General features: G+C 38.0%; 1 protein-coding gene and 1 non-coding gene across 4 annotated transcripts in view; both read left to right on the top strand.

Annotated features, from left to right (window-relative positions):
- Positions 1-27,948, top strand: part of LOC132679848 (B-cell receptor-associated protein 29) — a 54,772-nt gene that overhangs the window by 17,865 nt on the left and 8,959 nt on the right. The window lies entirely within an intron of this gene.
- Positions 2,570-2,701, top strand: LOC132679997 (small nucleolar RNA U109). Its single transcript, XR_009610474.1, has one exon. It is a non-coding gene; the product is annotated as a small nucleolar RNA U109 (small nucleolar RNA).

Genomic DNA, 27,948 nt, shown 5'->3' with positions numbered 1-27,948 from the left:
ATCTCTTCCACTACTTTATGTGGGAGGTAAATTAAAAAAATGTTCAGTGACTGAATGAAGGACCTGCTTTATACCATTTGTAAGTTTATATTTTTTTAAAAAGATCTTGGCTTAGTAAAAGTTTTTTTTATAATATAACTTGCTTTTATTGATTGTACGTTTACAATATTTGGATAGAGTTTACTTTATCAAGATGTATTTGAATTTGATATGAAAAGCCCAGAGATAAAAGCTTATTCTGTAAAAACAAAACAAAACCAAAATCCATAGGATATTTCATATGATATAAAATTCTTTAATCACTTTCCTACTTCTTATTTAAAGTGAAAAAAGATTTCTTTAGAGGCAGTAAGTTAAAAAATCAGTTACTCTTCTAGACAAAGGTAATGTATTATGTGGTTGGTATAGTATAGCCCCAAATTCCTTGTTGGTGTTGTTCTCTCTTCTGTCATTACAAAAGATTTGGAACATGATCAAGAAGTTTTAACATTTATATGAATATAAATGTAGTAATCACCTACCATCTGTATTAGACATTTAAGAAGAGAAGCAGTATTCTTTTTTTTTTTTTTTTTTTTACCCAGCATAAAATATTGCTGCTGCTAATCCTTTTGAAGAATGCAAGGAACTATTTCCAAAATACCTTTAATTAGAGTAAAAAAAATTGTTTCAAAATCTTGCTTTTTTTCATACCCGCCCTGGCATAATGTAAAAAGGGTGGTACAAAAGTAAAAGACAGACAATAGGGTATTTGCTCTGCTACACCTCTCTTTGGCAAGTTTAGTTTCTTTTTCCTTTTCCTTTGAAAATCCCAACTCTGAGATATTTTGAACTTTGAGTAAGTCTGTATAAGTCTGAGTTATAACTCTACACCTAATATTATTTTAAAGTAACGTGAAGAAACACGGGACTTCTTCAACAGACAATTCAGATGTTTGAAGCAGCTGAACTCTGATAATATAGGCGTTGTGTTTATAATCTGATAGCAAGAGATACCAGCAGAATTCTGTGTTTAAAGTGTAGACTGCAAACCTACTTTCAAAGTAATCGGAGTCGAGGTCAAAGCAGATTTTACCTGCTTGAGCACGTCCTGTTAGGTTTCTGCAAGATGTGTAATATTTTATGAACACATTTTATCTACCCAAAATTATTATTTTACACACAGTATTAATGACCTTGAGAAGATCAAAGTTCCATTTCTGAAAGAGATATATCTTTGGCTATGGTCTCTTGACGTATTCCAGTCGAATTCATTAAAGCAAGAGCTAAGAAATTACATAAATTAATTGTGCAAGATTCAGATGAATTCACTAGCACAATGCTTTGTACCAGGTACCATTCAAACATAGCCATTGATTTCTCACATTGAGGGTATTAAGGCTGACAGTGCTTAAGAAATGTTTCAGAGAGTTCTTTTTTTATATTTGAAAATTGAGTAGAAAAGCAATGTGGTTTGTCTTTTGATGGAGGCAAATAGAGTATTTTCAATGTGAATTTTCTTATCCTTGGTGTTTGTTTAATCCAAGTGAAACATTTTCTCCAAAGTATACTAGTGGAGATAAAGCGTAAATATAAGTGTTTATTTAAACTGGTTAGCCTCTGGGGCGCCTGGGTGGCTCAGTCGGTTAAGCGGCCGACTTCGGCTCAGGTCATGATCTCGCGGTCCGTGAGTTCGAGCCCCGCGTCGGGCTCTGTGCTGACTGCTCAGAGCCTGGAGCCTGTTTCAGATTCTGTGTCTCCCTCTCTCTCTGACCCTACCCCGTTCATGCTCTGTCTCTCTCTGTCTCAAAAATAAATACACGTTAAAAAAAAAATTAAACTGGTTAGCCTCAAGTTGGAAAAGTGGTGTTCCAAAAGCAGTGGTAAGAATATTCTATTAGTAGTGCCAAACACTCCATCAGTTTTTAATCACCAGCTCAGATTTGGGCCGGAGTTAGTAAATTGTCTGTGCTTCAGTGCAGTAACATGGCCCTAGTCATCCAAAAGAGAGCATGCATGTCCCAAAGCACCTAATTTATATTCAGGACTAACTTAGTCAGGTGTAAGGACCTGACCTGTCATTTTTAATGATCTGTTTAACAATAACTCTGATATCCCAGTATGTGGAGTAATTGGGAAAGGGCACTGCCATGAAAAATGAGAACTTAAGCTTTGAAGAATTTACAAAGCTCTCAAAATTAGAAAGAAAAAAAAACAAGCTCTCATAATAAAAATAGATCTTGTATGTGATGGAAAACTTTATGATGTCTGAGGAGATTGACTTCAAAAGAGTTTCCCAAGATAGCTACTGGTTTTTATTCTTACAAATAAATACCTTCTTGGCATTTATTCTTATTAATAAACACCTTGTCGGTATGTATTCTTATAACAAGATGAAACATGCTGTTCAATCATTGCATACATTCAGGCAATGGTAAATGTTAGATATGATTTTAAAAGCGGTTGAGTTTTGGGGCACCTGGCTGGCTCAGTCAGTAAAGCATGTGACTCTTGACAGCAGGGTCATGAGTTCAAGCCCACATTGGGCATAGAGCTTACTTTAAAAAAAGAAAGTGATTTTCCACAAAAGTTTCATGTGGAAATGTCTCCTCATTCCTTTATGAGCAGGACTGAATTCCTAGCATGCTGCACTTTAAAAGGAGTGCTCAGAGCCACCAATCTTACAGTAGAGATTGAATAGTAGCCTGTATCTCCTGCATAAAGGGAAAAAAAGAAGAAAAGACAAAAAAGTGATTAGAGCAAATTTTTTGACCCTGGCTTTATCCTCCCTCCCTCCTCCTTCCCTCCCTCCTTCTTTTCTTCCTTCCTCTTTCATTCCATCAAAAAATTTTTTAAAGAACTTTTCAATTATTTATTGTGAGATCGTTTAACATAAAATAAGACATAAGCTTTTTTTTTTTTCCAACTTTTTTTTTTTTTAACATTCATTTTTGAGAGACAGAGCATGACAGGGAAGGGGCAGAGAGAGGGAGACACAGAATCTGAAGCAGGCTCCAGGCTCCGAGCTGTCAGCACAGAGCCCAAGGCAGGGCTCGAACTCACGAACTGTGGGATCATGACCTGAGCCAAAGTCGGACGCTCAACCGACTGAGCCACCCAGATCCCCCAAGACGTAAGCTTTTTATACAGATTTAAAACTGAGGGCTTTCCACTTCCTTACAGATGAATTATTTGAGCCATCTATCTATCTAAAAATAAGTTGTCAAAGTCCAACATAAGCATGTTTTACAGTTGAAAATTTTTGTGAGCATCAACTGTCTTTAATTTGCAGCTATATCAGAGGCACCATCTAATTTTAAAGTTAATACTTTAAAAAATTGTTAGTTTTGGTCATATTTTTTGCTTTATTTTAATGAGTTTTTATGATTTGAATGAGAAATTCAAACTTTTCTCCTCTCCTTACACATCTGGAAGTTTCTGCCTCTTTGCCATCTCCTTCCCTTCTCTTAATAACTGAAGAAAAGTCCATATTAAAAAATAATGGTACAGTTTGTATGATGGGTGTGACAATAGGCAATATGTAACTAATAGTACATTAAGTAAGAAAAAAAAAAAAAAAGTGTACCAAACTATTAATAGCAGTTATCTTTGGCATATACAAAGAATTTTTTTTTCTGCAGTTGAAATTATTTTCTGTAATGAATTTCTTTTACTTGTATAGTGGAAAGGGTCAAAAAAAACCCAAAACTGTTTTTCCCAAATATCCAGGTAATCTAAGGCATTCAGTTTTTAGCTTAAATTATCTAATCGATTGACTCTATTCTCTACTTTGGGAATAGATACTACATATTAGGAGTTGTGTAACCTTTACTAAGTGACCTGGGTCACAGTACAAAACCTGAAAATACATGAGATCATTCTGGTCAAGTCACTGACCCTTTTTAGGCCACAGTTTTCTCTTCTGTTAGGGAACAGGCTTGTTAACCTTTAATGTCTGTGTTATCTCCAAATAATGTAATTAAGCAAAAGTGACCATCAAGAACTGTTTTCATTGTGGCTTTTTGACCCTTCAAATTGTATTTATTTTTCATTCGAGAAAGCTTTTCACCGTAAGTTACCTTTCTCCCAAACTGAAGTTCAGCAGGTGGTTAATTAAGCCATATTCCTCACAGGAGAAAAATGCTTCGTGTAGGCTTAGAATCATTAGGACAGGGCCTGGCATGTTTTATACACCCATTAGCTCATAGCCCAAGTGTGTTGTATGGAAAGGAGCTACAAATCTTAACCCTCTTGGGTGGGACATAACTATTTCTCACTAGGTTATAGTGTGGCTGTTTGTTTAGAACATCTCCTAGAACACGGATATGGAATAATCAAACTGCTGGAAAGGAGAAATGATTTAAGTAAAGAAAGCATTACATTCTTTTCGTTATAAATATTAAGGAAATAAAAAATGAGAGTAGATCTTTAGAGCTTTTCTCTCCGAGCGTCTTTCCTTAGGGAATTATAACACAAAGTAGTCTCTATAAGGCTTAAACGGGGTACTGAATTTTTTTTCTTTTTTTCTTTTATCAGAATGTCCATATACATAAATCCTAAAAGTCAAAAGTACTACAAGCCTTACAGTGAAAAACAGCACTTCCCTGAGACCCGTCTCCAGAAACAGCTACATTCAACTCATTTAGCGATTTCTTCTGATACTCACCTCCAGATTTCTAAATGCAATGTTTAGGTAGCTATTTTTTGATCTTTCGGTGTGTGGAATTTTATCTTTGACTCTCTTACGTGGAAGAGAAGCACTCAGCCCTTACATCTTTCCCAATTCCTTAGACACACGTCCATCCCCCATCACTCCCATATAAGCATATCATAATTTTTATTACATTATTATGATTATATATCTATCATTCATCATCGTCATGAGGACCCCTTTGCCTTTTTCCTGTGTTTATACCCACTTTCCTGGACTCCATGCCTTCCATTTTTTATGTTCTCTCTCCTTTTGGTAGAACATATCATCTAGTAGAGTACATGAAAGATAAACAATTTGAAGCCATGAATGTCTGAAAATAATTATTTTCTGAAATAACTATCATTATTTTAGCCTCACCCTTGGTTGAAAAATGTTGAACCTCAGAAATTTGAATGCAGTGCTCCATTACCTTCTTGATTCTGTTGTTTCTGTTGACATGGCCAGAGTCATCCCAGTCTTTTTATATATGGCCTGTTTCATTTTGTTTTGCCTTCTGGAAACTTGTGGAATCTTTCTCTCCCCAGGGTTATAAAATTTCATCATGAGAGAGATTTTAGGAGACAGAACCAACAAGATTTGGGGAATGAGAGAAACTAGGAATTTAAGACAACCCCTCGTTTCTAATTTGGTTGACTAGGTAGGTAGTACTATTAACCTAGATCAAAACCAAAAGAGACGTGGGGTTCTTTCTTTTATTTGGAGAGAGGGAAAGCAGATAAGTTTGGTTATAAATGGGTATCCTAGTGAAAATGCCCAAAGAACAGTTGGAAATACAAATTGGAAGCTGGGAGGAAAGGTCCTCTCAAGCTAGAATCTAAGCCATCATACATATGGATAACTCTGATAGTTAAATCAAGGAGTTAACGGGAATGTCAAGGAAGACTGTATTGAGTGAGAAGGAAGAGGTCTGAACACAGAATGCTGGTACATCCAACTTTTGAGGATTAAGCTGAGAATAGTCATCAGAGGAATCATCAGAGGTTCTACCTGATAACAATTCACTTCCGACCATTTAATTCTCAGTCATTTAACTAGTAGTAAAGATTCCCTGGATTCCAGTCAGATACCTCTGCTTTGCAGTGTGTGTTAATAATATTAAGCCTACTGATGGCCACGAAGATATTACTAATACAAATTCTAAGTGTATTCTTCTAAAATTTTTAAATATCTTTGAAAGATATTTTGAAATTGCAAGAAGGAACAGAGTGTATGAGAAGTGTATGGCTAATGTGAGTTGGCAGAAGTTAGGATATATGAGGAATCTGAAGCTTGGGAAGCAGAGGCTCTTGTTCAGCCATGCTCCCTCCTCTCTCCCAGGACTACCTCACGGATTTCCACAGTTTCATCTTTTCTTCCAAATTTGAAAACTTCTTCTCAGTTATTGACAAGAGATTGCTGTTGAGGTCAATTTTATATTCCCAACACTTCTGAAGGTTTGTATTTCAGGAAATCTTCAAATGATTTTCCCAGAACTCCCTTTGCCCTCTACACTAGATTCATAGGATATTCTTCTGCTTCATAGAATGTCCTCACAACCTACATGAACCAAATACTCAACAGTTTTTATAGGATCGCTTCCCAGGATTTGAGATTCTGCAGTTGGCCACATGTTCCTAAGGGTTACATATTAAGAGGATTTTAGCAAGATGGAGTTTTTGCTCAGTTTCATCTATGAACTTTTACTCATACCTGCCGCCTACAAAGTATTGTGCTGGATGCTGTGAGGGACACCAAGGTAGATACATTGTTATTCCAGTCTTCAAGGATATCTAGTGAGAAAGGTAGATAACTGGTAACAAGAAGGTGAGGCAAGGGGATAACCGAACTGAGGGGAGTTTAACACAAAGGGCTGTTGTAGCACAGAAGAGAGAGTGCTTCATTCTCACTGGCAGAGGTGAGGAAAAATGCATGGGGGAGTATGTCATTTGAGCTTGGTCTCAAAGATGAGTGGGATTTCAGAAGCAGAGATGAGCTGTGTCTTCCCCTAGCCTCAGGAATGCACACAATCCAAGGATGAGAGGCCACGGTGCCTGAGCAGATGGTTTATGGCCAGGCTTGTGGCAAGAGTAATGAGGCTGGCAAGGAATCTGAGATAAGGTCTGGGGGCCGTGAGTACCATGCTTACAGATCCAGCATTTGTTCTCAAGTAGGCATAGAGGCAGCAGCAGAGTTTTAGCAAGACAATGTAGAGCCAGAAATAGTCTTGTACCAAATACTTTGTAGACAAAGATTTAGATAGGGAAGAAAGAATAAAATAACTCTTAAATGTGTAAGTGTTTTTTTTAAAGAATTCTCTTGCACAGTTTGTTTAAAGATGCCAAAAGTGTGTGATATTTGGAAGTGCGGAGTTTAAAGTTACTCAGGCTTTGTTTGAGACCAGCTTTTGTGTATTAGCCTGTGACCTTCGGGAAGGTACTTACTCTAAGCTGTAGTTCTTCATGGAGTCACTGCATATAAAGCACACAGCCCAGTGCCTGGTCTGTGTTCAAATCACTAGGCTTTACCATTATTACTGTTGTTTTTGTTACTATTTCTGTCAGAAGAGTTTCCAAGTGAAATAGGGAATGACTGAAGCGAAAAAGAAAAGTTTATTCCTTGATTTTCAACCTAAAAAATTTTGTGAAACCTAATTTAAAGCATTTTACTCAAGTTAAGGGATAATTTTTCTGACTCTTACTTTCCAAATCCATGTAATATTGCCTTTCTGATATATCATAATGAAAAGGCAATCAAATTGAAGATAAAATCTTTTATGAGCTTCTAAACTGAAAAGGAGTAAAAGACCTTTCAGAGCCTGATCAGTGCTATAACATGTGATGGTAGATGTTTGAGCTGTTCATTTACTAATCAGATCTGAGGTTGGTTTACAAAACCAAAGGAAATTAATAGCACCGTTCTTTTCTGTGGGTATCTTGGAAAGATATCACTTGGGCCCACGTATTTTAAATACCCAGTATTTCTGAGTGATGAACACCAAGGAGATGGATTTCTTTTTGCTTCCGAAGCTGGAGCAAGAGTTTTGCATTAGAGGGTAGTCTGATGAGGGCATCTCCATGTGAAAATCCACCCGGAGTCTCAGATCAACCTCCAAAATTAAATTTGTCATCTTCTCCAAATTATCCCTCTTCAGGTTCCTGGATCAGAGCAATCGGGAAGGAAAATAATCTGGAAAATTAAAGGAAGAAAAAAACCTTTTCTTCCTAAAATTAAATCTCCTTGAAACACTCCTTTTCTGGAAAGGATAGCCTTTGTTCTTTCTATAAGGAAAATTGATAGAGTTAAAATAGGAAACTTTTTAGGAGACTTCTTAAAATTTTCGGTATGATTTGGGCCCTCCTCTCATGTTCTGAAACTTTATTTTATAGTTCTTAGTAAATTTATGGTTTAAGAGAAACTGATAAAACTTACAAGTGTTGTTTTAGGACAAGGGCTGGCAAACTATGGGCCAAATCCTGCCTGCTGCCTTGCTTTTATAAATTAAATTGTACTGGAACAAAGCCACGCTTATTCGTACACATATTTTCTATGACTACAGAGTTGAGTAGACTAGACAGAGTCTACATGGCACAGAAAAAAATATTTACTATCTGGCCCTTTATAGAAATAGTTTGGCAACCTGTCCTTAAGGTCTTCAAATAAAGAAGAGTCCCTTTTCTGGTGTAAATGAGACAAAAAACTGATGCAGAAAAAAAATTGTTTCTGCTGTCAATATTGTTATAAAATTTGGTGTGCATCTCAATGCTAGTTGAATATTAATGAGATAATTTAAGAAAGTACAGATACATATGTATAGTAAAGCTAGTTCTCTGTTTATAGTCAAAGCAAATTGTTGACTCCTTCAACTCTCCTATATGATGGGTTGACATTTCTTCTAGATTTCATGCATTGCTTCTGCTTACACATGAAATTGCTTTATAAAGCGTACCCTTTCCATAGCAGTTTGTATAATCTCTACTTACACAGTGCCTTGCCTACAATGTACATCCTGCTTTTTAAGTGGAAAGCCAGCATATTAATATCGTTTATAATTATCCTTTGCTAACTAACAGATCCATAATTGTTTTCTTAAACATATTAGCACCTAACTAAGATTAATGGAGGAAGTCTTTATGCACGTACTGATGTTCCTTTTGCCAACAGCACATGCAGTGGGGCTGATTTGATTTATGAAATTAGAAAGTCTATTTATCAGTTCCCTGGTCCAGAGGACCAGTAATCTTCATAAGTATTAACATGCCCTAAGTCCACGTGTTTTCTAAAACACGAAAACACTTTTCCATGAACCTCATTAATGTTCCCAGTAGCCCAGAATGTATGGGCAGGCAGTAGTATATGCAAAGTAATCATTCATTTCCTCTTTGTTCTTTGCAGGAGAAAAATGGATCTATATTTGGCTTTATTTATTAATGTTTACTGTATGATATAATTAGTTGTGCAGCTTTGTTTCCATTCCAAAAATGTCTTAATCCTCCTCTTGCAGAGTGAGCAGTCTTTTAAATCATGTCCCCATGTAGTCTTTATACCTTTAGTGTGCCTTCATCATATTGCCACCAGAGTAGTTTTTTGGCACTGGAGATCAGATTTTATGCCTCTGAACTATTTAAAACTCTTTCTTGGTTCCTACCACCTTTATAGCTCTCCAGGATGGCACACATAATCTTCTGTGATCTGGCTCCCACCATCATCTCCAGCGTTGTCCCCCCAGGCTTGTCCAATCTAAATTTTATACTCCTACTTCATTAAATATCGTAGTTGATAGATCTCCTTACAGTGGTGTGTCATTACTTTTCACCTTTGCCCAAGCCTGCGGGTCTCCGTCCTTCTTCCTTCATTCCCACTGGTAGCTGTGCTCATCCTTCAGCTCCAACGTTGCCATGTCTAAGAAGCCTCCCTGAGACGCCTTTGCAGCTGGATCAAGTGGCCACCTTGTGGGCTTCCGTGCTGCTGCATAGTTGCTTATTTAACAGCATGCTCTGTAGAAATTATATTTTTATTCGTTTACCTTTCTTACTAGATTCTGAGTGCTGTGAAGAAACAGGGTACGTCTAAATCAACTCTGTCCGTAGCATGCATCATGTGTTCCAAACACTGACTTTGGTGCCCTCTCTTCCCCCTTTACCAGTTTAGCTTATCCTAATTCTGTTCTTGCTAACTACTCATCTCCTTCATCTCCTTACTCCTTCACTGCTCTCTGCTCCCTGGTCCCTCAAGGACCTAACCCTGGTAATAAGCAAATATTCACCTGTTTGGCACCTGCACCCAAACATATCAGCATTGCTGAAGGGACCAACTTCTTGCTTTAAATAAATGGTCACTAAATTCTAAGGGGCCCTCGACACTACTTGGCAGTCCTATTACATTTATATAAAATCTCCTTTTCACTCTCCCAAAACTATCAGATCTCCTCTCACTTTGAAATTCTAAGTTCACCCCATTTCATTAGCACAAAGAATTAATCAGACAAAAACTTCATCTTCTCACCATCAAACTGCTATCCTCCTGCAGCTGGGCTCAAGCTTTATGCCTGTCCTTGGGTTCTAGTACATTCAGTTTCCATCCCTCATGTAGTGCTAGGGATCCCAATCTCAAGGGCTTTGTTTCTGCTGTTATTCAAGCACCAATTCGTGTCATCCTACAAGCATCCTCTGGGATATCCTACCCAAAAAAATAAAAACAGAAACTTCCCTTCATCTCATATTCCTCCAGTTACTGCCCCATTTTTCTTGCTCTACTCATAACTCAATTTCTTATTTTCCTTTGAACTTTTTATTCAGGCATAATTTCAAACTCACAGGGAAGATGCAAGAATAGATGGGCACATTCCTCTATACCCCACACTCAGTTACCCAATGGCAACACTTCACATTTGCATCATCCTTTCCTCTCACTCTCTTGGTAGCATTCTCTCACTCGTTTGGATATTTTCCAAACGTTGATTTTCTAATTTCCTTATTCCTTCTACATTTGTGAGATGCCACCCTGTTATAAGGAGGAATCTTCCTTTATCCTCTAGGTATTTGTTTAATACATTTGGTGGGTCACAACCCATTATGAGCATTATGCTTTTTGTTCAGATTGTCTCTGATTTTGGCAGACTGTCTCAAGTTGGGCCTCGTGTCATCTTGTCATGTCCCCATGACGTAAGCACTTTCTTTCTGATATTAAAAGAAATATTCCAAGCTCACCTTATACTTTTCCTCCTCCAGCCCTTGAATCAACCATTTCTCCAATGAGCCTTGGTTCCTCTAAGTGGAGAATGGTATTTGGAAAATAAGATCTGGATCATGGATGTGCCCGTTACTACTGGGGTGTCATTACTTAGAGGTTCTCTCAGGCAGACAGAATTGATAGAAGCTTAAATTCCACCTCTTTAAGAAGGGATTCTTCCTGACTGCCCAGTCTAATGTGACTGTACAAGCAGTCACTGTGCCATCCCTCTGTCTTAACTTCTGCATGACACTTAGCGTTTCATCGATCTGTGTATTGTGTGTCTTCCTCCCAGATTAGAAAATGGGTTTTGTGAGAACAGAGACCCTAGCTATCTTTTCCCTGTATCCTCAGCATTCACAAAAATGGCTCATGCCTAGTGAGTTTTTGAAGGAACAGATGCGTGGGTAACTCCCTTGTCTTGGGACAGTTTCATCTCTGTAACAACTTCATCTTTTATGTCACAAACAACCGGAATCTCAGCAGTTAGAGACAAAAAGAAACATCGTCTTTGTTCCTCCTATTCTTTTTTTTTTTTTAAACATTTATTTATTATTGAGAGACAGAGAGAGACAGAGCATGAGCATGGGAGGGGCAGAGAGAGAGGGAGACACAGAATCCAAAGCAAGCTCCAGGCTCCAAGCTGTCAGCACAGAGACCGACACAGGGCTTGAACCCATAAATCACGAGATCATGACCTGAGATGAAGTCGGATGCTCAACCGACTGAGCCACCCAGGTACCCCATTTATTCCTCCTATTCTTGATGAAACAGGAAAGATTTGCCATCACTGTTAAGGAGCTTAATGCTCACTGCCCTTCTATATTTATTGTACATAATGACCCTGATACATGATTGCATAGCAACTCTTCTTATGAACCCGAATTCTAAATATTTAATGTATTAAGCCCATGTTTCTTTACTAGAATATCTGTTTTTCCATTACTCACCTTCTCCATGCTCACTAAGTTTTTAAAATATCATCACTTGGTACTTGCCATTTGTTTTTTTTTAATACATACTATAATATATAATACATAATTGAAAAACATCAAAAGATTTGATAATGAATAATGAATGTTCTATCCGATCCTGTATGCATCATGTTTTGTTGTGTTGTATTCCCATTGTACTTTTTTAAAATATATTTTTAAAATTTTATTCATTTTTGAGAGGCAGGGAGCGGAGAGAAAGAATCCAGAACAGGGTCTGCACCATCAGCATGGAGCCCAACACAGGGCTCAAACCCACAGTCTGTGAGATCACGACCTGAACTGAAATCAAGAGTTGGACGTTTAACCAACTGAGCCACCCAGATGCCCCCTAAATAAATTTTTTATGTTAAAACAATTTAGATTTGGAGTACCTGGGTGGCTCAATCAACTGAGTGTCAGACTCTTGGTTTCGGCTCACAGTTTGTGGGTTTGAACCCCGCGTCGGGCTCTGCGCTGACAATGCAGAACTTGCTTGGGATTCTCTCTCCCTCCCTCTCTCTCTGCACCCCCCCTCCAAAATAAGTAAATAAACTTTTAAAAACAATAGTTTAGATTTACAAAAAAAAAAAATGTAGAGAATTCCCATATACCCCACACTCAGTTTCCTCTATTATTGATGGTATATGTTAATGTGGTACATACATAGAATTAATGAACCAGTACTGATACAATGTTTCTCTGTTGGCATTTATCTGATGTTTTTCTCATGATTAGACTAGGGTTATGGGATTTGAGGTGGAAGTCACAGAAGTAAAGTGCCATTTTCATCACATTACATTAAGAATACATACCAACATGATTTATCACTGTTGGTGTTGACCTTGATCACCTGGCTTTGGTGGTATTTGTCAGGGTTCTCTACTGTAAAGTCACCCTTTTTATTCCCTCTATCTATAGTGTATTTTTTGGAAGGAAGTCACTGTTCACAGCCCACCCTTAAGAAACGGCTACCTTCCTTGAGGGTGGAGTATCTACATATATTTGGAATTCTCCTGCACAGATTTGTGTTTACCCTTATTTGTTAATTTCTTCTTTTATTTATGCCAGTATGGAGTTAGGGGTATTCATTTTATACTTTGGAATGTAATTTAACACTGCTTTATTATTTATTTTTATTGCTCAAGTTGTTCTAGCTCTCTGGCCATTGAGAGCTCTTTTATTTGGCTTCCGCATCCCTTTGACATATCCCCATCCATTATTGTGGATTTGTTTTGTCTTGGGTTTGTTTTTTGAGTACTTCCTTGTTATTGGACACTACAAGATGCTCCAGGCTGATCTTGCAATATCCAGCCTCATTTTTAGAGTCAGTGTTTTAGGTTGTTTGTTTCTTTTAATTGAACTGGATTCTGTAATACTGTTTGGTTTTTGTTTTTAATTTTCAATTAGCATGAGATATTTGTAATATGATTATATTTTTATCAAAATATTTTTAAATGGTCTGTTTGCTTTGTGACTCCAGCTCTCTTGAAGATTTTTTTAATTGAAGTATAGTGGACACACAATGTCACATTGGTTTCACGTGTACAGCATAGTGATTCGACAACTCTGTACCTTATGCTGTGTTACCACAAGTGTAGCTACCACTGATCGGTTCACCATACAGTACTATTACAGTACCAGTGACTATATTTCCTATGCCGTGTTTTTCATCCCCGTGACTTACTCATTCCATCATTGGAATGAATGTTTTGTTTTCTTTTATTAAAGATAGAATTGTTTTTAGTTGGAACCAAGATTCCGGTCAGGTGAATAAAGTGGCACCTCATTGTTTACCTGACATTTATCACAATCTCAGGAAATGAACTGGTTCCACACAAGTGAATTTTTCAGATGCTTAAAGCTTAGACTTCCTTCAAGGAACATATTTTAAGCACCTTCCATGTGCTAAGCACTGTGCTAGGTGCTTAGAACAGAGATAAGACACTGCTCTGTTTCTTGAGCCGGCCACACTCTAGGGGAAATAGCTGCACCCCAGCATGGTGGGTGCTATGCTGAAGGTGAGCTCAGGGTGAAGTAGAGCCAACAGTGGAGATTAAGGACAGTTTCTTTTCTTTTATTTTTTTAACGTTTATTTATTTTTGAGAGAAAGAGAGTGCACAAGCGGGGGAAGGGCAGAAAGAGAGGGGAACAGAGCATCTGAAGCAGCTTCTGTGCTGACAGCAGACAGCCCGATGTGGGGCTCAAACTCACGAACCTCTAAATCCTGACCTGAGCCAAAGTCAGATGCTTAACCAACTAAGGACAATTTCTTGACATTTTGAAGGATACATGTTAGTTAGCCAGAGGAAATGGGAGCAAATGAGTGAGGCAGGGAGGTGAAGGGAGATGAGCACGGATGTTTGAACAAAATGAGCAGCATATAACTAAAAGACTATGGCACTTTTGAAATACAAGTTGCCCAGTGTGACTGGAGCATAAAATAAGATGTCAGCAGTGGTGAGGGGAACAGTAGGCCTAGGATCCATCATGAAGGCCCTCATGTTTATGTGTTTACAACCGGGAGGCACTGTTGGAGGGTTCTTAGGCAGAGGAGCAATCACTTTGACAATACTGTGGCCAGTGAATGCGAGTAGCCAGGGAACTAAGTGAGGAATCCATTTCAGGAATCTAAACTAGAGATGAGGGGGGCACCTGGGTGGCACAGTCTGTTAAGCATCCAACTCTTGGTTTCCCCATGTGCTGACAGCTCAGGGTCTGCCTGGGGTTCTTTCCCTGTCCCTCTCTCTGCACCTCCCCTGCCCACGTGCTCTTCTCAAAGAAATAAATATTAGAAGAAATAATACACCAAAGATGAGGGCAGTGGTGATGGAGATAGAGTGGATGGACTGATGAGCTATAAAGAAAGTAGAATCAAAAAGCTTAGCAGATGTAAGTAAGCTTAAAAGAGAGTGGGTGACAATTGAAGTGATGAATAAAACAGACCTGGCCTACATATATCTGACAATATAGGCATGTACGAAAAAAAAAAAGTAATAAAATTTAAACCACTGGAGCGCCTGGGTGGCTCAGTTGGTTAAGCATCTAATTCTTGGTTTCAGCTCAGGTCATCATCTCATGATTCGTGAGATCAAGCCCCCCATCAGGCTGTGTGCTGAGGGCACAGAGCCTACTTGGGATTCTCTCTGTCTTTCTCCCTCTGCCCATCCCTCACACACTTGTGCACTCTCTCGCTCTCTCTCTCTCTCTCTCTCTCTCTCAGAATAAATAAACTTAAAAGCATACACACACACAGTTTATGTTTCTTACTGAACCAAAGTTTGTGTGTCTGGTTTCCTAGTATCTTGCAGGCATTATAGTAGATTAACGGTCCAGTCATTGATCACTGGTAAAAGAATAGTACCTGTGAAAATTAAGTATTAAATAACTCTAATATATCACACTCTCAAGGTCTCAGAAATAAAACCAAGTAAACTGAAAAGAAACCAACACTGAATGTGTGGAAAATTTTCAAATTAAAAATGGTTTCCTCTGGTGCAATCCTTGTTACTGTTGTACAACAGCCAACTTTAGCTGTCCTGTTAATGCCTCTAAAAATTGTTTTCGATTTCCTGGCAGAGCTTAGCTAGTAGTTCCTGTTAATCTCAGGTAAAAATCATAGTGATACATCTACACAGTGTATTTGTCTCACCAGCTTCTCCCACTCTGCAAATAGCTCCATAAATGTAAGTTTAGCATTTTGTAAAACCACAGATATTTTTGGCCTACTTACTGGTCCTTTTACACAAATATTTTACACAAGCATTTTGGCTTACTACATGTCACTATAACATTAATTGGGGTTATTCTCTATATTAATAACAAATGCATATGCCTCAGAAAGTTCCTAGTGACTAGGACATAACCACGTTTCTAACTGAATCTGGCCAGTATTCTCATGAAATATCTCCACATTTCCAGAAAGCCACCAGCAAGTGATAGCAACTCATTTTTGCAGATGAGAAAATTGAAATAGTGACTTAGCTGTATCACCTCAAGCTTCCTTGTTTAATAATGTCTTTCCTATAAATGCTGCTTCCAGAATAAAATAGTTCAAGATGAAATAAGCAAATGCAAATGTCAGATAACAAGTTTATATAATCCCTTAGTCACGAAGGCAGTTCCAGAAGGAGGTAGAAGGCATCCAAAACAGAATATTGTAATTTTTATAAAACAAGAGATAGAGAAAGGACTGGGAAACAGTCCAGAAGGATCCTAGACAATAACAGCCTCTCTTAATTGGAGTGAATTAAATAAGACAGTTTATTAATATTAATAAGACAGCTTATTTACATCTACTGAAATACAAAACAACATAGGAAACACAGTTCATGCCTTGGCTTGTTAAGTGCCAAAAAAACAGGATTTGCCTGCATTTGATTTGTCATACCTTCATCCCTGTAGTAATCAGGAGAAACTTCTAGATAGGCTGCAAATTGGTTTTTCAGCTTCTTTTACAGATGTGTAGGACCACCTGATTGATTCTGTCTCCTAAAAATTCATGAGAAAAATGATCTCTTTAGGTAACTAATGAGTTGATGTCTAAGATTTATTGAATTTCCTGAGTAATTTACTCATGTAAGAAATTTAAGTACAAATCATTTTTTTTCAATATATGAAGTTTATTGTCATATTGGTTTCCATATAACACCCATTGCTCATCCCAAAAGGTGCCCTCCTCAATACCCATCACCTAGCCTCCCCTCCCTCCCACCCCCCATCAACCCTCAGTTTGTTTTCAGTTTTTAAGAGTCTCTTATGCTTTGGCTCTCTTCCACTCTAACCTCTTTTTTTTTTTTTCCTTCCCCTCCCCCATGGGTTTCTGTTAAGTTTCTCAGGATCCACATAAGAGTGAAACCATATGGTATCTGTCTTTCTCTGTATGGCTTATTTCACTTAGCATCACACTCTCCAGTTCCATCCACGTTGCTGCAAAGGGCCATATTTCATTCTTTCTCATTGCCACATAGTACTCCGTTGTGTATATAAACCACAATTTCTTTATCCATTCATCAGTGGATGGACATTTAGGCTCTTTCCATAATTTGGCTATTGTTGAGAGTGCTGCTATAAACATTGGGGTACAAGTGCCCCTATGCATCAGAAGTACAAATCATTTTTAACATTAAGACTAACTCCTATTCAATACAAGTTCCTGGCCAACATTCTTGGTTTTTAAGAATAATTGACAGACAGTACTGTATTAGTTTCAGATGTATAATACAATAAACTGATACTTATATGCATTATAAAATGTCACCACAATAAGTCTAGGTACCATCTACCACCATACAAAGTTGTTACAGTATTATTGACTGTATTCCCTATGCTGTACATTAATCCCCATGTCTTCTTTATAACTGGAAGATTGTACCTCTTAATCCCCTTCAATTATTTTGTCCATCTCCCCCACATCCCCATCCCTCTGGCAACCCTCAGTATGTTCTCTGTATCTGTTTTTGTTTTGTTTGTTCATTTGCTTTTTAGATTCTACCTGTAAATGAAATTATATGGTATTTTTCTTTTTATGTCTAATTTGTTTTACTTAGTGTAATACCCTCTAGATCCATCTGTGTTATCACACATGGCTACATTTCATTCTTATAACTGTGTAATGTTCCATTGTGTGTGTGTGTGTGTGTGTCTGTGTGTGTATACATACCACATTTTCTTTATCCATTAGTCTATTGATGGACATTAGGTTGCTTCCAAATTTGGGCTATTATAAATAATGCTGCCATGAACATAAGGGTGCATATGTCTTTTCAAAATAGTGTTTTCATTTTCTTTGGCTAAATACCTAAAAGTGGAATTACTAGATCATATGGTAGTTCTATGTATAGTTTTTTCTTGGAGGCTTTAATGTTTTCTATATATAGTATCATATCATCTGCAAATAGTGACAGTTTTATTTTTCATTTCCAATTTGAATGCCATTTCTTGGGGCACCTGGGCGGCTCAATCATTTGAGTGACTCTTTTTTTTTTTTTTTAATTTTTTTTTTTTTTCAACGTTTTTTATTTATTTTTGGGACAGAGAGAGACAGAGCATGAACGGGGGAGGGGCAGAGAGAGAGGGAGACACAGAATCGGAAACAGGCTCCAGGCTCCGAGCCATCAGCCCAGAGCCTGACGCGGGGCTCGAACTCACGGACCGCGAGATCGTGACCTGGCTGAAGTCGGACGCTTAACCGACTGCGCCACCCAGGCGCCCCGAGTGACTCTTGATTTCAGCTCAGGTCATGATCCCAGGGTGGTGGGATTGAGCCCTGTATCAGGCTCCTCACTGAGTGTGGAGCCTGCTTAAGATCTCTCTCTTCCCCTCTGTCACTCTCCCCCAGTTGTGTTTTCTCTCTCTCTAAGAAAGAAAGAAAGAGAGGGAAGGAAAGAAAGAACAGAACAAGAAGAAAAGGAAGGAAGAGAGAGAGAGTGGGAGTGAGAAAGGAAGGAAGGAAGGAGGGAAGAGAGAGAGGACAAAAGGAGGGAAGGGAAGGAGGAAAGAAGAGAGGAAGGGAGAAAGAAATGGGTTTCTGCTTAATTGTTGTGGCCAGGATTTCCAATATTATGTTGAATAAAAGTGGTGAGAGTGGGCATCCTTGTCATGTTCCTGATCTTAGAAGGAAACAGCTTTTCACTGTTGAGTGTGATGTTAGCTCTGGGTTTGTCATGTATGATCTTTATTATGTTGAGATACATTTTCTTTGTATCCACTTTGTTGAAAGTTTTATCATAAATGGATGCTGAATTTTGTCAAATGCTTTTTTCCCATATTTTGAGATGATAATATGATTTTTAGCCTTCATTTTGTTAATGTGGTGTATCACATTGATTGATTTCAGGTATTGAACCATCCTTGCATCCCTAGAATAAATCCTACTGGATCATGGTGTCTGATCATTTAAAGTATTGATGCAGTTTGCTAATATTTTGTTGAGTATTTTTCCACCTGTACTTACTAAGAATATTAGCCTATAGTTTTCTTTTTTTGTAGTGTCTTTGATTTTGGTATCCGGGTAATACTAGCCTCATAGGATGAATTTGGTAGTTTTCTGTCCTCTTCATTTTTATGTTATGTTATTTTGGAATAGTTTGAGGAGGATTAGGGATTAACTCTTCTTTAAATGTTTGATGGAAATCACGTGTGAGGCTGTCTGGTCCTGGATTTTAGTTTGTTGGGAGTTTTATTACTCTAATTTTACTACTAGTAATTGGTCTATTCAGATTTTCTATTTGTTTCTGATTCAGTCATGGAAGATTATATGTTTATAAAAATTTATCCATTTCTTCTAGGCTGGCCAATTTGTTGGCACATAATTTTTAATAGTATTCTTTTATAGTCCTTGGTATTTCTGTAGTATTGATTGTAACTTTTCTTTCATTTCTGGTTTTATTTGAATCTTCTCTCACTTTTTCTTGATGAATCTGGGTACAGGTTATTAATTCTGTTTATCTTTTCAAAGAACCAGCTCTTAGTTTCATAGATCTTTTCTATTGTTTATTTAGTCTCTCTTTCACAAATTGCACTCTAATATTTATTATTTCCTTCCTTCTACTAATTTTGGGCAGTGTTTGTTCTGCTTTTTCTAGTTCTCTTAGGTGTAAGATTCGATTGTTTATTTGAGATTTTTCTTGTTTTTTTTTTTTTTTTTGAGGTAGGCCTGTATCACTATAAACTTCCCTGTTAGAATTGCTTTTGCTGCATCCTGTAGATCTTAGAACACTGTATTTCCCTTTTTATTTGTCTCAAAGTATTTTTTTTATTTCCTCTTTGATTTTTTTTATTGACCTGTTAGTAGTTTAGTAGCACATTATTTAACTTCCATTTGTTTGTGTTTTTTCCAGGTTTTTTTCTTGTAATGGAGTTCTACTTTCATACCATTGTGGTCAGAAAAGTTTCTTTTTTTTTTTTTTTAATGTTTATTTATTTTTGAGACAGTGAGCCAGCAGGGGAAGAGCAGAGAGAAAGGGAGACACAGAATGCAAAGCAAGCTCCAGGCTCTGAGATGTCAGCACAGAGTCCAATGTGGGGCTCGAACTCACAGACCATGAGATCATGACCTGAGCCAAAGTCAGACACCCAACCGACTGAGTCACCCAGGCACCCAAGAAAAGATTCTTGATACGATTTCAGTCTTTTTTTTTTTTAGTATATGAAATTTATTGTCAAATTGGTTTCCATACAACACCCAGTGCTCATCCCAAAAGATGCCCTCTTCAATACCCATCACCTCCCCTCCCCTCCCTCCCACCCCCCATCAACCCTCAGTTTGTTCTCAGTTTTTAACAGTCTCTTATGCTTTGGCTCTCTTCCACTCTAACCTCTTTGTTGTTTTTTTTTCCCCTTCCCCTCCCCCATGGGTTTCTGTTAAGTTTCTCAGGATCCACATAAGAGTGAAACCATATGGTATCTGTCTTTCTCTGTATGGCTTATTTCACTTAGCATCACACTCTCCAGTTCCATCCACATTGCTACAAAGGGCCATATTTCATTCTTTCTCATTGCCACGTAGTACTCCATTGTGTATATAAACCACAATTTCTTTATCCATTCATCACTGATGGACATTTAGGCTCTTTCCATAATTTGGCTATTGTTGAGAGTGCTGCTATAAACATTGGGGTACAAGTGCCCCTATGCATCAGTACTCCTGTATCCCTTGGGTAAATTCCTAGCAGTGCTACTGCTGGGTCATAGGGTAGGTCTATTTTTAATTTTGGGGGGAACCTCCACACTGTTTTCCAGAGTGGCTGCACCAGTTTGCATTCCCACCAACAGTGCAAGAGGGTTCCCGTTTTCCACATCCTCTCCAGCATCTATAGTCTCCTTATATGTTCATTTTGGCCACTCTGACTGGCATGAGGTGATGTCTGAGTGTGGCTTTGATTTGTATTTCCCTGATGAGGAGCGCTGTTGAGCATCTTTTCATGTGCCTGTTGGCCATCTGGATGTCTTCTTTAGAGAAGTGTCTGTTCATGTGTTCTGCCCATTTCTCCACTGGATTATTTGTTTTTTGGGTGTGGAGTTTGGTGAGCTCTTTATAGATTTTGGATACTAGCCCTTTGTCTGATATGTCATTTGCAAATATCTTTTCCCATTCCATTGGTTGCCTTTTAGTTTTGTTGATTGTTTCCTTTGCTGTGCAGAAGCTTTTTATCTTACAATAGTTCATTTTTGCTTTTAATTCCCTTGCCTTTGGAGATGTGTCAAATAAGAAATTGCTGCGGCTGAGGTCAGAGAGGTCTTTTCCTGCTTTCTCCTCTAGGGTTTTGATGGTTTCCTGTCTCACATTCAAGTCCTTTATCCATTTTGAGTTTATTTTTGTGAATGGTGTAAGAAAGTGGTCTAGTTTCACTCTTCTGCATGTTGCTGTCCAATTCTCCCAGCACCATTTGTTAAAGAGACTGTTTTCCATTGGATATTCTTTCCTGCTTTGTCAAAGATGAGTTGGCCATACTTTTGTGGGTCTAGTTCTGGGGTTTCTATTCTATTCCATTGGTCTATGTGTCTGTTTTTGTGCCAATACCATGCTGTCTTGATGATTACAGCTTTGTAGTAGAGGCTGAAGTCTGGGATTGTGATGCCTCCTTATTTGGTCTTCTTCAAAATTACCTTGGCTATTCGGGTCCTTTTGTAGTTCCGTATGAATTTTAGGATTGCTTGTTCTAGCTTCGAGAAGAATGCTGGTGCAATTTTGATTGGGATTGCATTGAATGTGTAGATAGCTTTGGGTAATATTGACATTTTAACAATATTTATTCTTCCAACCCATGAGCACGGAATGTTTTTCCATTTCTTTATATCTTCAATTGCCTTCATAAGCTTTCTATAGTTTTCAGCATACAGATCTTTTACATCTTTGGTTAGATTTATTCCTAGGTATTTTATGCTTCTTGGTGCAATTGTGAATGGGATCAGTTTCTTTATTTGTCTTTCTGTTGTTTCATTATTAATGTATAAGAATGCAACTGATTTCTGTACATTGATTTTGTATCCTGCAACTTTGCTGAATTCATGTATCACTTCTAGCAGACTTCTGGTGGAGTCTATCAGATTTTCCATGTATAATATCATGTCATCTGCAAAAAGCGAAAGCTTGACTTCATCTTTGCCAATTTTGATGCCTTTGATTTCCTTTTGTTGTCTGATTGCTGATGCTAGCACTTCCAACACTATGTTAAACAACAGCGGTGAGAGTGGACATCCCTGTCGTGTTCCTGATCTCAGGAGGAAAGCTCTCAGTTTTTCCCCATTGAGGATGATATTAGCTGTGGGCTTTTCATAAATGGCTTTTATGTTGTTTAAGTATGTTCCTTCATCCCGACTTTCTCGAGGGTTTTTATTAAGAAAGGATGCTGAATTTTGTCAAATGCTTTTTCTGCATCGATTGACAGGATCATATGGTTCTTATCTTTTCTTTTATTAATGTGATGTATCACATTGATTGATTTGCAAATGTTGAACCAGCCCTGCATCCCAGGAATGAATCCCACTTGATCATGGTGAATAATTCTTTTTATAAGCTGTTGAATTCGATTTGCTAGTATCTTATTGAGAATTTTTGCATCCATATTCATCAGGGATATTGGCCTGTAGTTCTCTTTTTTTACTGGGTCTCTGTCTGGTTTAGGAATCAAAGTAATACTGGCTTCATAGAATGAGTCTGGAAGTTTTCCTTCCCTTTCTATTTTTTGGAATAGCTTGAGAAGGATAGGTATTATCTCTGCTATAAATGTCTGGTAGAATTCCCCAGGGAAGCCATCTGGTCCTGGACTCTTATTTGTTGGGAGATTTTTGATAACTGATTCAATTTCTTCACTGGTTATGGGTCTGTTCAAGCTTTCTATTTCCTCCAGTTTGAGTTTGGGAGGTGTATGGGTGTTTAGGAATTTGTCCATTTCTTCCAGGTTGTCCAGTTTGTTGGCATATAATTTTTCATAGTATTCCCTGATAATTGCTTGTGTTTCTGAGGGATTGGTTGTAATAATTCCATTTTCATTCATGATTTTATCTATTTGGGTCATCTCCCTTTTCTTTTTGAGAAGCCTGGCTAGAGGTTTATCAATTTTGTTTATTTTTTCAAGAAACCAACTCTTGGTTTCATTGATCTGCTCTACAGTGTTTTTAGATTCTATATTGTTTTTTTCTGCTCTGATCTTTATTATTTCTCTTCTTCTGCTGGGTTTGGGGTGTCTTTGCTGCTCTGCTTCTATTTCCTTTAGGTGTGCTGTTAGATTTTATATTTGGGATTTTTCTTGTTTCTTGAGATAGGCCTGGATTGCAATATATTTTCCTCTCAGGACTGCCTTCGCTGCATCCCAAAGCGTTTGGATTGTTGTATTTTCATTTTCGTTTGTTTCCATATATTTTTTAATTTCTTCTCTAATTGCCTGGTTGACCCATTCATTCTTTAGTAGGGTGTTCTTTAACCTCCACGCTTTCGGAGGTTTTCCAGACTTTTTCCTGTGGTTGATTTCAAGCTTCATCGCATTGTGGTCCAAAAGTATGCATGGTATGATCTCAATTCTTGTATACTTATGAAGGTCTGTTTTGTGACCCAGAATGTGATCTATCTTGGAGAATGTTCCATGTGCACTCAAGAAGAAAGTATATTCTGTTGCTTTGGGATGCAGAGTTCTAAATATATCTGTCAAGTCCATCTAATCCAATGTATCCCTCAGGGCCCTTGTTTCTTTATTGACCATGTGTCTAAATGATCTATCCATTGTTGTAAGTGGGGTATTAAAGTCCCCCTGCAATTACCACATTCTTGTCAATAAGGTTGCTTATGTTTGTGAGTAATTGTTTTATATATTTGGGGGCTCCCATATTCGGTGCATAGACATTTATAATTGTTAGTTCTTCTTGATGGATAGACCCTGTAATTATTATATAATGCCCTTCTTCATCTCTTGTTAGATACGATTTCAGTCTTGTTTAATTGATTGAGACTTATTTTGTGGCCTAACATGTGATCTGTCCTGGAGGGTGTTTTGTGTATACTTGAAAATAATGTGTATTCTGCTGTTTTTAGATGGAATGCTCTGTATATATTAAGTTCATCTGATCTAATGTGTTATTTAAAGCCAATATTTCCTTATTAATTTTCTGTCTGGGTGATCTATCCATTGATGTAAGTGGATGCTAAAGTCCCCTACTAGTGTTAGTTTCAGTTTCTCTCTTTGCATTTGTTAATATTTGCTTTATATATCTTGGTTCTTCTATGTTAGGTGCATAAATATTTAGAAATATTATAATTCCTTCTCTAATTGATCCCTTTATCTTTATGTAATACTCTCTCTTATTACAGCCTTTGTTTTAAGTCTAGTTTGTCTGATAGAAGTATTGCTTAGCCCAGCTTTCTTTTCAAAAATAAACATTAAAAATAATTTTAAGTAATTATTGTTTTCATTTTTTTTTTTGAAAGAGACAGACAGAGACAGAGAACGTGAAGAGGGGAGGAGCAGAGAGATAGGGAGACACAGGAATCAGAAGCAGGCCAGGCTCTGAGCTGTCAGCACAGAGCCTGAGACGAGGCTAGAACTCACAAACCGCGAGATCATGACCTGAGCCAAAGTCAGACGCTCAACCGACTAAGCCACCCAGGAGCCCCAGCTTACTTACTGCCATTTTAAAAATTGTTTAACAGTTGTTTTGTAGTTCTCTATTCCTTTCTTATTGCTCTTTTCCCTTGTGATATGGTAACTTTTTTAGTGTTATGTTTGGATTCCTTTCTCTTTATTTTTTGTGTATCTAATAAAGGTTTTTGATTTGTGGTTACCATGAGATTCATATATAACAACCTGTGTATATAGCAGTTTATTTTAAATTGATGAGCACTTAAGCTTGAACAAATTCTAAAAACACTACATTTTTACTGTCCCCACTCCTGACGTTTTTTACATCATGTTGTACATCTTTTTGTTTTGTGTATCCTTAACTAATTATAGATATAGCTTATTTACTACTTTTGTCTTTTAACCTTCATACCAGCTTTATACATGGCTGAACCTTCACCATATGTTTGCCTTTACCAGGGAGATTTTTTTTTCTTTCGTATATATTTTTTTATTTCTAGTTATGGCCTTTTCTTTTCCTCTTAAAGAAGACCTTTTGATATTTTTTTGTAAAGGCTGGTTTAGTAGTGGTAAACCTTTAACTTTTGTTTGGTTGGAAAACTTTTTATCTCGCCTTCAATTCTGAATGATAACATTGCCGATTAGAGTATTCTTGGTTATAAGTTTTTTCCTTTCAGCACTGTGAATATATTGTGCCACTCCCTGCCAGCCTGTAAAGTTTCTGTTGAAAAATTAGCTCATTGCCCTCCCTCGCTCTCTCTGCCCCTTCCCCCACTCAAGCTCTGTCTCTGTCTCTCTCAAAAATAAATAAACATTAAAAAAAAATTTTTTTAAAGTGGGGGCGGGGGGGTGCTCCTGGGTGGCTCAGTCAGGCATCCGACTTCAGCTCAGGTCATGATCTCGTGGTCTGTGGGTTTGAGCCCCATGTCGTGTCGGACTCTGTGCTGACAGCTCAGAGCCTGGAGCCTGCTTCAGATTCTGTGTCTCCCTCTCTTTCTGCCCCTCTCCCGCTCAAGCTCTGTCTCTGTCTCTCTCAAAAATAAATAAACTTTAAAAAAAATCTAAAAAAAAAATTAGCTAATTGCCTCATGGGGATTCCCTTATATGCAACTAATTGCTTTTCTCTTGCTACTTTTAAGATTTTTTAGTTTTTGACATTGTAATTATAATTTGTCTTGGTGTAGATCTCTTCTGAGTTCATCTGTTTAGGAGCCTTGCTTTTTAGACCTGGGCATGTATTTCCTTCCTTAGCTTAGGGAATTTTTCAGCAGTGATTTCTTTAAATATGTTTTATGCCCCTTTCTCTTTCCCTTCTCCTTCTAGAACCCCTGTAATGTAAATGTGAGTACTCGATGTTGTCCCAGTGGTCCCTTAAAGTGCCTTTATTTTTAAATTCCTTTTTTTTCTTTTCCTTCCTTCCTTCCTTCCTTCCTTTCTTTCTCTTTCTGTTCAGTTTGGGTGACTTTCACTACCCAGATCACTGATCTGTTCTTCTGTATCATCAAATCTTCAGTTTATCCCCTCTAGTGTATTTTTTTATTCTGTTATTGTATTCTTTATATTTGATTGGTACTTTCTTATATTTTCTCTTTGTTGAAGGTCTTACTGTGTGTTCATCTAGTCTTCTCCCAAATTTGATAATCATCTTTGTGGCCATTATTTTGAACTCTTTATCACTTTTATTGCTTAATTCCCTTTCATTTAGTTCTTTTCTCTGAGGTTTGCCTTGCTCTTTTGTTTGGAACACATTTCTGTGTCTTTTCATTTGGCCTAGCTCTGTATTTGTTTTTAGGTGTTCAGTAGTTCAGCTACAGTTCCCAATCTTTTTTTTTCTTTTTATTTTTTAAGTTTTTATTTAAATTCTAGTCAGTTAGCATACAGTGAAATATAAGTTTCAGGTGTAGAATCCAGCGATTCAACACTACAATACCCAGTGCCCATCACGACACACATTTCCCAGTGTTAAAGGAGTGGCCTTATGTAGGAGATATCCTGTGGAGCCAAGAAGCCTAATCTCCTCTGGTCACCAGAAGCAGGTCTCCCGTGTGGGCTACATGTGCCCTCCTGATGTGACAGGGCAGAACGGTTGTGGGCACACTCGTAAGTGGGTCTGGCTCCCAGTCCAGCTGGCTATACACCTGGCCTTGACTGCTACAAATGTGCTAGTAGTCAAGACACCAGCGGTAGGCACCCTCTGGCACTTGCAGTATGCAGGGATGATTCCCACATGGCATCCGCCGGGGCCAGAATCAGTACAGCAGAACAAGACAGCAAAAATGGCTGCCACCAGTGTCTTAAGTCCCCAAGCAGACGCCTAGCTGCCTTTTGTCTCTACAGCAGGCGCTCCAAGATTAGTAAGTGGGTCCCCTTCACCTGTAGTCTATGTAATTTTGATCCAGTGTTTTTGTGTTTATTTTGGGGTCAAGTAAGTCTACATGTGAACTCTTAAGAGTGGGTTTTTTTTCCCTCTGCAATTTTAGTTTTCCTAGGCGTATTCCTTATTGCTTTTCAAAGCCAGGTGTTTTGGAGGCCCATCTCTTCTGTGCAGGATCTAAGGGTTTGGGTTCCTGATGTGGAACTCAAATCTCTTGCCCCTCACGGAAAAGTTCAATGCTTTTGTGATCCTTCTGTATCATAGAATGCCATTCCTAGAATGTGGTTTTCAGGGTGCCTGAGTAGCTCAGTCTTTTGAGCTTCCGACTTCGCTCAGGTCATGATCTCACGGTTGGTGAGTTTAAGCCCCACTTTGGGCTCTCTGCTGTTATCCCCGAAGCTGTCAGTGCAGAGCCCGCTTCGGATCCTCTGGCCCCCTCTCTCTCTGTCCCTCCCTGCTCGCATGTGTTCTCTTTCCCTCTCTTTCTGTCTCAAAAATAAATAAAATATTAAAAATATATATATTAAAAAAAAGAATATGGTTCTTTCCTTAGTGAGACTGTATCTCTGCTTCTTCTCAGTACTATCCCCTGTTGTAGAGGCTCTGTTCATCCTGTTCATCCAAGGCCCCCTTCAGAGGGGATTATTCCACATGTGGCTATAGATTTACTGTCCACGGGAGAAGGTAAGCTCAGGGTCTTCCTTTCCTACCATCTTGGACCCTCTTGGACCCGTCTTGGACCATCATTGTAGGCTAGTAAGACATTATTAAGTTGTAGAATCTTCTTTGCTTTTTATACACCAGAAATCCAGGCTTTTAAACATTTATGGTAAGGTCTTGAAGTTAACACTGTGTTTCATATTTTCAAGTAGGTTCTAGGAAATGCCTTATAGAACCCAAATTAAAGACTAATATGAAAACCTTCATGTTGTGACTGTGGTTCCAGTGAAGTCTAACCACTATCAAAGATCTCTCTTCCATACCTAACCTCTACCCTTACCAAGTGACAACATTAAATTTGTTAAATTTAGCCTTTAATGCCTAACTTAGTTATGGATCTATAAAAATATCATGAAAGAAATTATAATGTAGAGCTATCCCATATGGCTACCCACTAGCTACACATGG

The sequence above is a fragment of the Panthera onca genome, chromosome A2 (assembly GCF_046562875.1).
Source record: "Panthera onca isolate mPanOnc1 chromosome A2, mPanOnc1 haplotype 2, whole genome shotgun sequence".
Lineage (NCBI taxonomy): Eukaryota > Metazoa > Chordata > Mammalia > Carnivora > Felidae > Panthera > Panthera onca.
Note: the sequence above shows the minus strand (reverse complement) of the source record. Positions and strands in the feature narration are given on the sequence as shown.